Below are 10459 nucleotides of genomic sequence, written 5' to 3'. Positions count from 1 at the left end.
GTGTTTCTGCATATAAAACATCACACGTACAAAAACTGTATGAAATTAAATGGATTGATTTGCAGAACCTGTTGTTCCTCCCTGTTTTGACATGCCTGGCAGTGCTTTCTGACCTTGCATCTCAGCGGCATGTCTTTGCCGAGGGGTTATAGTCCTAACTGTTAGTCAGAGAGACCCTTTACAGGTCAGGTATCCAGTGATTCTGTCTAGGAGGAGGTTAACATCATTTACTAAAATGCTCTTAGCTGGGGAGGAGTAAGTGGGCTTGAGTAGAAACAATGTTTATCACTCCTCAGTTTTAACCTTTATTTAACTAGGCAAGTCAGCTAAAAACCAACGATTCTTTACCATGAGGGCCTACACCGGCCAATCCCGGACGATGCTGGGCCAATTGTGTGCCCTATGGGACTCCCAATCACGTCCGTATGTGATACAGCCTGTATTGGAACCAGGGACTGTAGTGACGCCTCTTGCATTGAGATGCAGTGTCTTGACTGCTGTGCCACTCAGGAGACATTATAATATTTTTAAAGTATAGTTTTTTATTTGTACACATTTCTAACATGTGATTGTCTCTCCTCAGGATGAAGAGACGCGTAGCCTGGAGCTGGGCGGCCATGTTGGGTTTGACAGTCTTCCAGACCAGTTGGTCAGTAAATCAGTCACACAGGGATTCTGCTTCAACATCCTGTGTGTGGTATGTTACATCTGTGTCCAGCATTACCTCAAGATCTTAACACGTCTCACTTCTCACTACAGATACAACTCTAGCCTGACTGCTAGTCTATTTCTACTGTAGCTAAAGGCAGGAACATTTTGGTACCCAGACTAAAACATCTTCAGTCGCTACATTTATATTTTCTCTCACTCTTTCACATTTTTTAAAAATGTTAATTTTTTTTTCATTTCTACTTACTTTCAACTTTGAGTTTTTGTCTCTCCATCCTCAGGTGAGACAGGGATAGGGAAGTCGAATGTTGATGAACACCCTGTTCAACACACTGTTTGAGGCCGAGGAGGGCCAGCCACTACCAGAACGGTGTGTACCTGCGGCCCAGGACCTATGACCTGAAGGAGAGCAACGTTCAGCTCAAACTGACCGTAGTCGACACCGTGGGGTTCGAGACCAGATCAACAAGGAGGAGGTGATAGTAGTGGGAACAGCTGGGTGCTTTGTTAGCGGCGGATAGGAGGTGGTTTGGTGAACCACACTCACGTGATGAGTAACCTTGCCTGACTTCTGGTTGAGATGTTTAGCTCATGGATTTGTGTAGGTACTGTAGGGAGAGGAATAGCATCAGGACTGTTCAGCTCATGGTTTGTGTAGGTACTGTAGGGAGAGATAGCATCAGGACTGTTCAGCTCATGGATTTGTGTAGGTACTGTAGGGAGAGGAATAGCATCAGGACTGTTCAGGCTGTGGTTTAGGGTTCAGGCCCGGGAGTTAGGGGTTCAGGTCGGTTAGGGGTTCAGGCGGAGTTAGGGGTTCAGGCTGGGGTTAGGGGTTCCGGCCCAAGGTTAGGGTTAGGGTTCAGGCCGGGGTTGGGGTTAGGGTTCAGGCCAGGGTTAGGAGTTCAGGCCAAGGTTGGGGTTAGGGGTTCAAGCCAAGGTTGGGGTAGGGTTCAAGCCAAGGCTGGGGTTGGGGTTAGGGTTCAGGCCAAGGTTGGGGTTAGGGTTCAGGCCAAGGTTGGGGTTAGGGTTCAAGCCAAGGTTGGGGTTAGGGTTCCGGCCAAGGTTGGGGTAGGGTTCGGCCGGGTTGGGGTTAGGGTTCAGGCCAAGGTTAGGGTTCAGGTTGGGCTCAGTCATTAAATAACACTTCAGTCAGTCGTTGAAGGTGGGAAGTTAAGACTGTAGCTATAAGAAGACCTACACTGGAGATTCAGCGTTCCTCTCAGGCCCTCTCAACTAGTGGCCCTCAGCCAACACACATACAGTGGAAAGGTTTGGCATAAATGAAGGCTTTGGGTCTTTGTGCAGCAGTAAAATGGGAATGGTGAGGAGGGAGGAGGATGATTGGTAGAACTAATGCAATCTGAAAGGGAACTGGAATGGTCCAACAACAGGGGAGTGGGAAAGAGTGCATTTTGGGATGGCATTATTGCTGCAGTTTGTAACCCAGATACTCTACTATTTGTTTCTTGAATAGCAGGGGAAACTATCTCAGGATATTTATTTTCTGGTGAAAATACTTCTAAGGAGCTTGAGAGTAACTAGTGTATATGTTCTTAAATGACTTGCCTTAGTTAAGGTTCAATAAAATACATGTGTTTTCAGGCCCTGCATTTGATTTTTTTACTCAGGGATGTGATTGTTCCCAATTTAATCAGAAATTCCTTCTTTTCTGACATTCTCCATTAACGTGTAATTGAAACTGACCCTGTTCCCAAAGCCCAAATCCTGGTCTCACTGTGCCCCTGCACTTCAAACCCATAGTGGACTACATGACACCCAGTTGAGACCTACCTGCAGGGAGGAGATGAAGATCAAGCGTTCCCTGTTCGACTACCCACGACACCAGGATCCATATCTGTCTCTACTTCATCGCCCCAACGGACACTCTCTCAAATCTGCTGGATCTGGTCACCATGAAGAAACTGGACAGCAAGGTAACGTTTGAAATGCATTTGTTCTTGTATTGGGAGCTGCTCTTATGCTTACTGCCCTGCAGGAATACTGTTGCAGGAAAACATGTTTGGACACTGATTTATTAGCATCTGAGCGTTGGACATCATAAGAGTTGAACAGCACCTGGCAGCTCCCTGAAGGATACTGACAGGTGTGTAGGTTCAGCTCCCCTGAAGGATACTGACAGGTGTGTAGGTTCAGCTCCCCTGAAGGATACTGACAGGTGTGTAGGTTCCAGCTCCTGAAGGATACTGACAGCTGTTCAGGTTCAGGGTTCAGCTCCCTGAAGGATACTGACAGGTGTTCAGGCTCATCTCCCCTGAAGGACACTGACAGGTGTTCAGGCTCAGCTCCCCTGAAGGATACTGACAGGTGTGGGATTTCAGCTCCCCTAAAGGACACTGACAGGTGTTCAGGTTCAGCTCCCCTGAAGGATACTGACAGGTGTTCAGGCTCAGCTCTCTGAAGGACACACACAGGTGTTCAGGCTCAGGCGCAACCAGTTACATTTTTATCTCAAAGTAGAAGCTGCGTGCGTTTTGGACATTGCGTTTTGTGTCCATATAGAAAGCATAGTAGATCTGATGATGCAAAGCTGCTGCTCCTCCCTGTACTCCAGGTAAAGCATCATCCCCATCATTGCCAAGGCAGACACCATATCTAAGAGCAGCTGCACAAGTTCAAGATCAAGATCATGTCAGAGCTGGTGAGCAGCGGTGTTCAGATACACCAGTTCCCTACTGAGGACGAGGCTGTCACGAGATCAGCTCCCTCCGCATGAATGTGAGTCCCAGTTCCAGCACACACACACACCTTGTCTTCTCACAATGCAGTTGTGTATGCCAGAGCATCTGTACACTGTAATCAGGTTGCTTGCGTCCCTGATTTACTCGTCAGCTGAGGCCAATTGATTGAAAGAGACAACGATGTCCTCCTTTCCTCGATACCTTAAAAAAAAAAAAAACACCAGCTTATTTGTGAAACCTTGCTGTGGTCTTGTGTTTTTAAAACTACAGTCATTATATTATAAGGGGATCATACATGCTCATGACAGTCTTATAATGCATTATAACATCATAATGCATTATTCAGTATCTGCAGGCTTTAGTAAAGTGTTACTAAATGTTTATATATTCAATTCAATCCTTTGTTCCAGGCCCATCTGCCCTTTGCTGTAGTGGGGAGTGTTGAGGAGGTTAAAGTGGGTAATAAGATGGTGAAAGCCAGACTGTACCCCTGGGGAACTGTACAGGGTAGGTATCTCTCTATTGATCCTGTACCCCTGGGGAACTGTACAGGAGTAGGTATCTCTCTGATCCTGTGCCCTGGGGAACTGTACCCAGGGTAGGTATCTCTCTCTGATCCTGTACCCCTGGGGAACTGTACCAGGTAGGTATCTCTGATCCCTGTACCCTGGGGAACTGTACAGGGTAGGTATCTCTCTGATCCTGTACCCCTGGGGAACTGTACAGGTAGGTATCCTCTCTGATCCTGTACCCTGAGGGAACTGTACAGGAGGTGATATCTCTCTGATCCAGTACCCCTGGGGAACTGCTTCTGGGGTAGTATCTCTCTGATCCTGTACCCCTGAGGAACTGTACAGGGTAGGTATCTCTCTGATCCTGTACCCCTGGGGAACTGTACAGGGTAGGGTATCTCTCTCTGATCCAGTACCCCTGGGGAACTGTACAGGGTAGGTATCTCTATTGATCCTGCTTGCCCTGGGGGAACTGTACAGGGTAGGTATCTCTCTGATCCAGTACCCCTAGGGAACTGTACAGAGGTAAGTATCTCTATTGATCCTGTACCCCTGGGGAACACCCAGGGTGAGGTATCTCTCTGATCCAGTACCCCTGGGAACTGTTACAGGGTAGGTATCTCTATTGATCCTGTGCCCTGGGGAACTGTACAGGGTAAAAAATATCCTCTGATCCTGTACCCTGGGAACTATATGAGGGTAGGTATCTCTCTGATCCTGTACCCTGAGGGAACTGTACAGGGTAGGTATCTCTGTGATCCTGTACCCTGGGGAACTGTACAGGGTCGGGTATCTCTGATCCTGTACCCTGGGGAACTGTACAGGGTAGGTATCTCTCTGATCCTGTACCCCTGGGGGAACTGTTACAGGGTGATATCTCTCTGATCCAGTACCCCTGGGGAACTATACAGGGTAGGTATCTCTCTGATCCTGTACCCCTGGGGAACTGTACAGGGTAGGTATCTCTATTGATCCTGTACCCCTGAGAACTATACAGGGTAGGTATCTCTCTATTGATCCTATGCCCCTGGGGAACTGTACAGGGTAGGTATCTCTCTGATCCTGTACCCCTGGGGAACTGTACAGGGTAGGTATCTCTCTATTGATCCTGTACCCCTGGGGAACTGTACAGGGTAGGGTATCTCTCTGATCCTGTACCCTGGGAACTGTACAGGGTAGGTATCTCTCTGATCCTGTACCCCTGGGGAAATGTACAGGGTAGGTATCTCTCTGATCCTGTGCCCTGAGGAAATGTACAGGGTAGGTGTCTCTCTATTGATCCTGTACCCCTAGGGAACTGTACAGGAGTAGGGTATCTCTCCTATTGATCCTGTGCCCCTGGAGAACTGTACAGGGTAGGTATCTCTCTGATCCTGTACCCCTGGGGAACTGTACAGGGTAGGTATCTCTATTGATCCTGTACCCCTGAGGGGAACTGTACAGGGTGGGTATCTCTCTATTGATACTGTACCCCTGGGGAACTGTGCAAGTGGGTATCTCTCTGATCCTGTGCCCCTGGGGAACTGTACAGGGGTAGGTATCTCTCTGATCCTGTACCCCTGGGGAACTGTACTAGGGTAGGTATCTCTCTATTGATCCTGTACCCCTGGGGAACTGTACAGGGGGTAGGTATCTCTCTGATCCCGTACCCCCTGGGGGAACTGCTACCCGGGTAGGTATCTCTCTGATCCCTGTACCCTGGGGAACTGTACAGGGGTGAGGTATCTCTCTGATCCTGTACCCCTGGGGAACTGTACAGGAGGTAGGTATCTCTCTGATCCTGTGCCCCTGAGGAACTGTACAGGGTAGGTATCTCTCTGATCCAGTACCCCTGGGGAACTGTACAGGGTAAGAGTATCTCTCTATTGATCCTGTACCCTGAGGAACTGTACAGTGGAGGTATCTCTCTATTGATCCTGTGCCCCTGGGGAACTGTACAGGGTAGGTATCTCTCTGATCCTGTACCCTGGGAAATGTACAGGGTGAGGTATCCTCTCTGATCCTGTGCCCCTGGGGAAATGTTACAGGGTGGGTATCTCTCTATTGATCCTGTACCCTGAGAACTGTACAGGGTAGGTATCTCTCTGTTGATCCTGTACCCCTGGGGAACTGTACAGGGTGGTATCTCTCTGATCCTGTACCCCTGGGAACTGTACAGGGTAGGTATCTCTCTGATCCAGTACCCCTGGGGAACTGTACAGGGTAGGTATCTCTATTGATCCTGTACCCCTGGGGGAACTGTACAGAGGGTAGGTCCTCTCTGATCCAGTACCCTGGGAACTGTACAGGGGTAGGTATCTCTATTGATCCTGTACCCTGGGAACTGTACAGGGTAGGTGTCTCTCTGATCCAGTACCCCTGGGAACTGTACAGGTAGGTATCTCTCTGATCCAGTACCCCTGGGGGAACTGTACAGGTAGGTATCTCTCTGATCCTGTACCCTGGGGAACTGTATACAGGGTAGGTATCTCTCTATTGATCCTGTACCCTGGGGAACTGTGCAGGGTAGGTATCTCTCTGATCCTGTACCCCTGGGAAATGTACAGGAGTAGGTATCCTCTCTGATCCTGTACCCCTGGGGAAATGTGGGGTAGGTATCTCTCTATTGATCCTGTACCCCTGGGAACTGTACAGGGTGGGTATCTCTCTATTGATCCTGTACCCCTGGGTAACTGTGGGGTAGGTATCCTCTCTGTCCTGTACCCTGGGAACTGTACAGGGAGTGAGTATCTCTATTGATCCCTGTACCCTGGGGAACTGTACAGGGTAGGTATCTCTCTGATCCCTGTACCCCTGAGAACTGTACAGGAGGTAAGGTATCTCTCTGATCCTGTACCCCTGAGGAAATGTACAGGGTAGGTATCTCTCTGATCCTGTGCCCCTGGGGAAATGTACAGGGGTAGGTATCTCTCTATTGATCCTGTACCCCTGAGAGAACTGTACAGGGTAGGTATCTCTCTGATCCTGTACCCCTGGGGAACTGTACAAGTGAGTATCTCTCTGATCCTGTGCCCTGGGAACTGTACAGGGTAGGTATCTCTCTGATCCTGTGCCCTGGGAACTGTACAGGGTAGATGTTATCTCTATTGATCCTGTACCCTGAGGAACTGTTGCAGGGTGGTATCTCTCTATTGATCCTGTACCCTGGGGGAACTGTACAGGGTAGGTATCTCTCTGATCCTGTACCCTGGGGAATTGTGCTGAGGTGGGTATCTCTCGATCCAGTACCCCTGGGGGCTGTGCAGGTAGGTATCTCTCTGATCCAGTACCCCTGGGGAACTGTGGGGTAGGTATCTCTATTGATCCTGTACCCTGAGGAAATATTACAGGGTAGATATCTCTCTGATCCTGTGCCCCTGAGAACTGTACAGGGTAGGTATCTCTCTGATCCTGTACCCCTGGGGAATTGTACAGTGGGTATCTCTCTGATCCAGTACCCCTGGGGAACTGTACAGGGTGGTATCTCTATTGATCCTGTACCCTGAGGAACTGTACAGGAGTAGGTATCTCTATTGATCCTGTACCCCTGGGGAACTGTACAGAAGATGGGTATCTCTCTCTGATCCTGTGCCCTGGGGAACTGTACAGGGTAGGTATCTCTCTGATCCTGTACCCTGGGGAACTGTACAGGGTAGGTATCTCTCTGATCCTGTACCCCTGGGGAACTGTACAGGGTAGGTATCTCTCTGATCCTGTACCCCTGGGGAACTGTACAGGGTAGGTATCTCTATTGATCCTGTACCCCTGGGGAACTGTACAGGGTAGGTATCTCTCTGATCCTGTACCCCTGGGGAACTGTACAGGGTAGGTATCTCTCTGATCCTGTACATTGATTATACAGTTATATAACCATACAAATAATTTGGAAAGTGGACAACACCGAAACAGGTCAAATAAGAACACACAGTAATCAATAAAAGTCAATTTTGCTATACTACTGATGCAAACAGAGCAAGACCACAGAATCAATTGGCCTGGGCTAGAAAAGTGAATTCACATCATCAATGCATCGATATTACTCAATCACTAGAGACCCATATCATCAATGCATTGATATTGCGTCATCACTAGAGACCCATATCATTAATGCATCGATATTGCGTCATCACTAGAGACCCATATCATTAATGCATTGATATTGCGTCATCACTAGAGACCCATATCATCAATGCATCAATATTACGCAATCACTAGAGACCCATATCATTAATCCATCGTTATTACGCAATCACTAGAGACCCATATCATCAATGCATCAATATTACGCAATCATTAGAGACCCGTATCATCAATGCATCGATATTGCGTCATCACTAGAGACTCATATCATCAATGCATCGATATTGCGTCATCACTAGAGACCCATATCATCAATGCATCAATATTACGCAATCACTAGAGACCCATATCATTAATGCATCGTTATTACGCAATCACTAGAGACCCATATCATTAATGCATCGTTATTACGCAATCACTAGAGACCCATATCATTAATGCCAATATAAAATTTTCTCAAATGCGTATTGTTGTTAACTTGCTATTGAATGACCAGTCCCTTTCAAACTATAAGGTATTTCACCATATTAAACCAACCATATAACCCAGTCCTGCTGTGTTGTGTTGATCAGTGGAGAACGAGAGCCACTGTGACTTTGTGAAGCTGAGAGAGATGTTGCTGAGGGTGAACATGGAAGACCTGAGAGAGCAGACTCACGCCAGACACTACGAACTCTACAGACGCTGCAAACTGGAGGAGTTGGGCTTCACAGATACAGACCCCGACAACAAACCCTTTAGGTGAGATCAGCTCTTGTTCAAAGTTACATAACGGGCAGGTTGTCTACCTTTTTTTTTATGTGCTGAAGGTTTGTCATCTAATATGAATAATAGGAACTGAAATTAGACTTGTGTTGGAAGCCAAAATACAGCCGAAGCTAGCATCAGAACACGTAGTACTTACGGGCCCCTGGAGATCATCGAATAGCCCATGGACATCACAACAGTCAGAGACCTAATGCACATTCTAGAATTTAAATATAGGATTCATCCCAAATGGCACCCTATTCCCTACATAGTGCCCTACGTTTGACCAGGGCACCCTATTCCCTACATAGTTGCCCTACTTTTGACCAGGGCACCCTATTCCCTACATAGTTGCCCTACTTTTGACCAGGGCACCCTATTCCCTACATAGTGCCCTACTTTTGACCAGGGCACCCTATTCCCTACATAGTGCCCTACTTTTGACCAGGGCACCCTATTCCCTACATAGTTGCCCTACTTTTGACCAGGGCACCCTATTCCCTACATAGTGCCCTACTTTTGACCAGGGCACCCTATTCCCCATATAGTGCCCTACTTTTAGGGTGCTATTCTGGATACAAACCTATAATACCGTATACCTGTTTAACTGTAACTACCTTGTCTTCCCTCACCAATCAGTCTGCAGGAGACGTATGAGGCCAAGAGGAAAGAGTTCCTGGGGGACCTGCAGCATAAGGAGGACGACATGAGACAGATGTTTGTCCACAAGGTGAAGGAGACCGAGGCAGAGCTGAAAGAAAAGGAGAGGGAGGTAATTAGTCACAAGGTGCTTCTGGGAGTTTGTCTTGTTTAGATGATGATACTGTTCTGCTGCTCATGTTGAGAACATGTTCTAGACTGTGGCTCCAGGGATGAGACTAGGTTGTTTCTGGACTGGGCATTAGAATCGAATCAGCCATGTGACCATGTGTCTACAGAGCATTGGAGCATCTAACAGTTTTGAACTGTTTGCTCAGTGTAGCATTCTGAGACATATCCTTGGATGTGCTGCTGCAATGGTAATTTTTAGCATGTACATCTTGGTGGGGTAAATGCTCATATATATATATATATATATATAATATTTATATATTTATATTTATTTATTTATTTAATTTTTGATGCATGCCAGCAAAGTCACTACACAACACTAAACTTTACATTAATTGCACTATAACGGTAACAAACGGTACAAACTGTTAGGGCCTATATAAAGCTGTCCCAACAGTAGAGCTTTTTTTCATCCCCATGGAGTGAACCCTTACCACTGTTACACCAGGCTATCAGTGGAGCCTGGTTTTCATCCCCATGGAGTGAACCCTTACCACCACTGCACCAGGCTATCAGTGGAGCCTGGTTTTCATCCCCATGGAGTAACCCTTACCACCACTACACCAGGCTATCAGTGGAGCCTGGTTTTCATCCCCATGGAGTAGACCCTTGCCACTACACCAGGCTATCAGGCGGAGCCTGGTTTTCATCCCCATGGAGGTGAACCCTTACCACCACTACACCAGGCTATCAGTGAGGCCTGGTTTTCATCCCATGGAGTGAACCCTTACCACTGCACCAAAGAGCTATCGAGGCTTGGAGCCTGGTTTTCATCCCCATGGAGTGAACCCTTACCACCACTGCACCAGGCTATCAGTGGAGCCCTGGTTTTCATCCCCATGGAGTGAACCCTTACCACCACTACACCAGGCTATCAGTGGAGCCTGGTTTTCATCCCCATGGAGTGAACCCTTACCACTGGCCACCAGGCTATCAGCG

General features: G+C 47.7%; 1 pseudogene; it reads left to right on the top strand.

The window, feature by feature from the left end:
- The first annotated feature begins 959 nt into the window (after positions 1 to 959).
- Positions 960 to 10459, top strand: part of LOC135534922 (septin-8-A-like) — a 17402-nt pseudogene continuing 7902 nt past the window's right edge.

This window comes from Oncorhynchus masou, unplaced genomic scaffold (genome assembly GCF_036934945.1).
Source record: "Oncorhynchus masou masou isolate Uvic2021 unplaced genomic scaffold, UVic_Omas_1.1 unplaced_scaffold_4161, whole genome shotgun sequence".
Classification (NCBI taxonomy): domain Eukaryota; kingdom Metazoa; phylum Chordata; class Actinopteri; order Salmoniformes; family Salmonidae; genus Oncorhynchus; species Oncorhynchus masou.
Note: the sequence above shows the minus strand (reverse complement) of the source record. Positions and strands in the feature narration are given on the sequence as shown.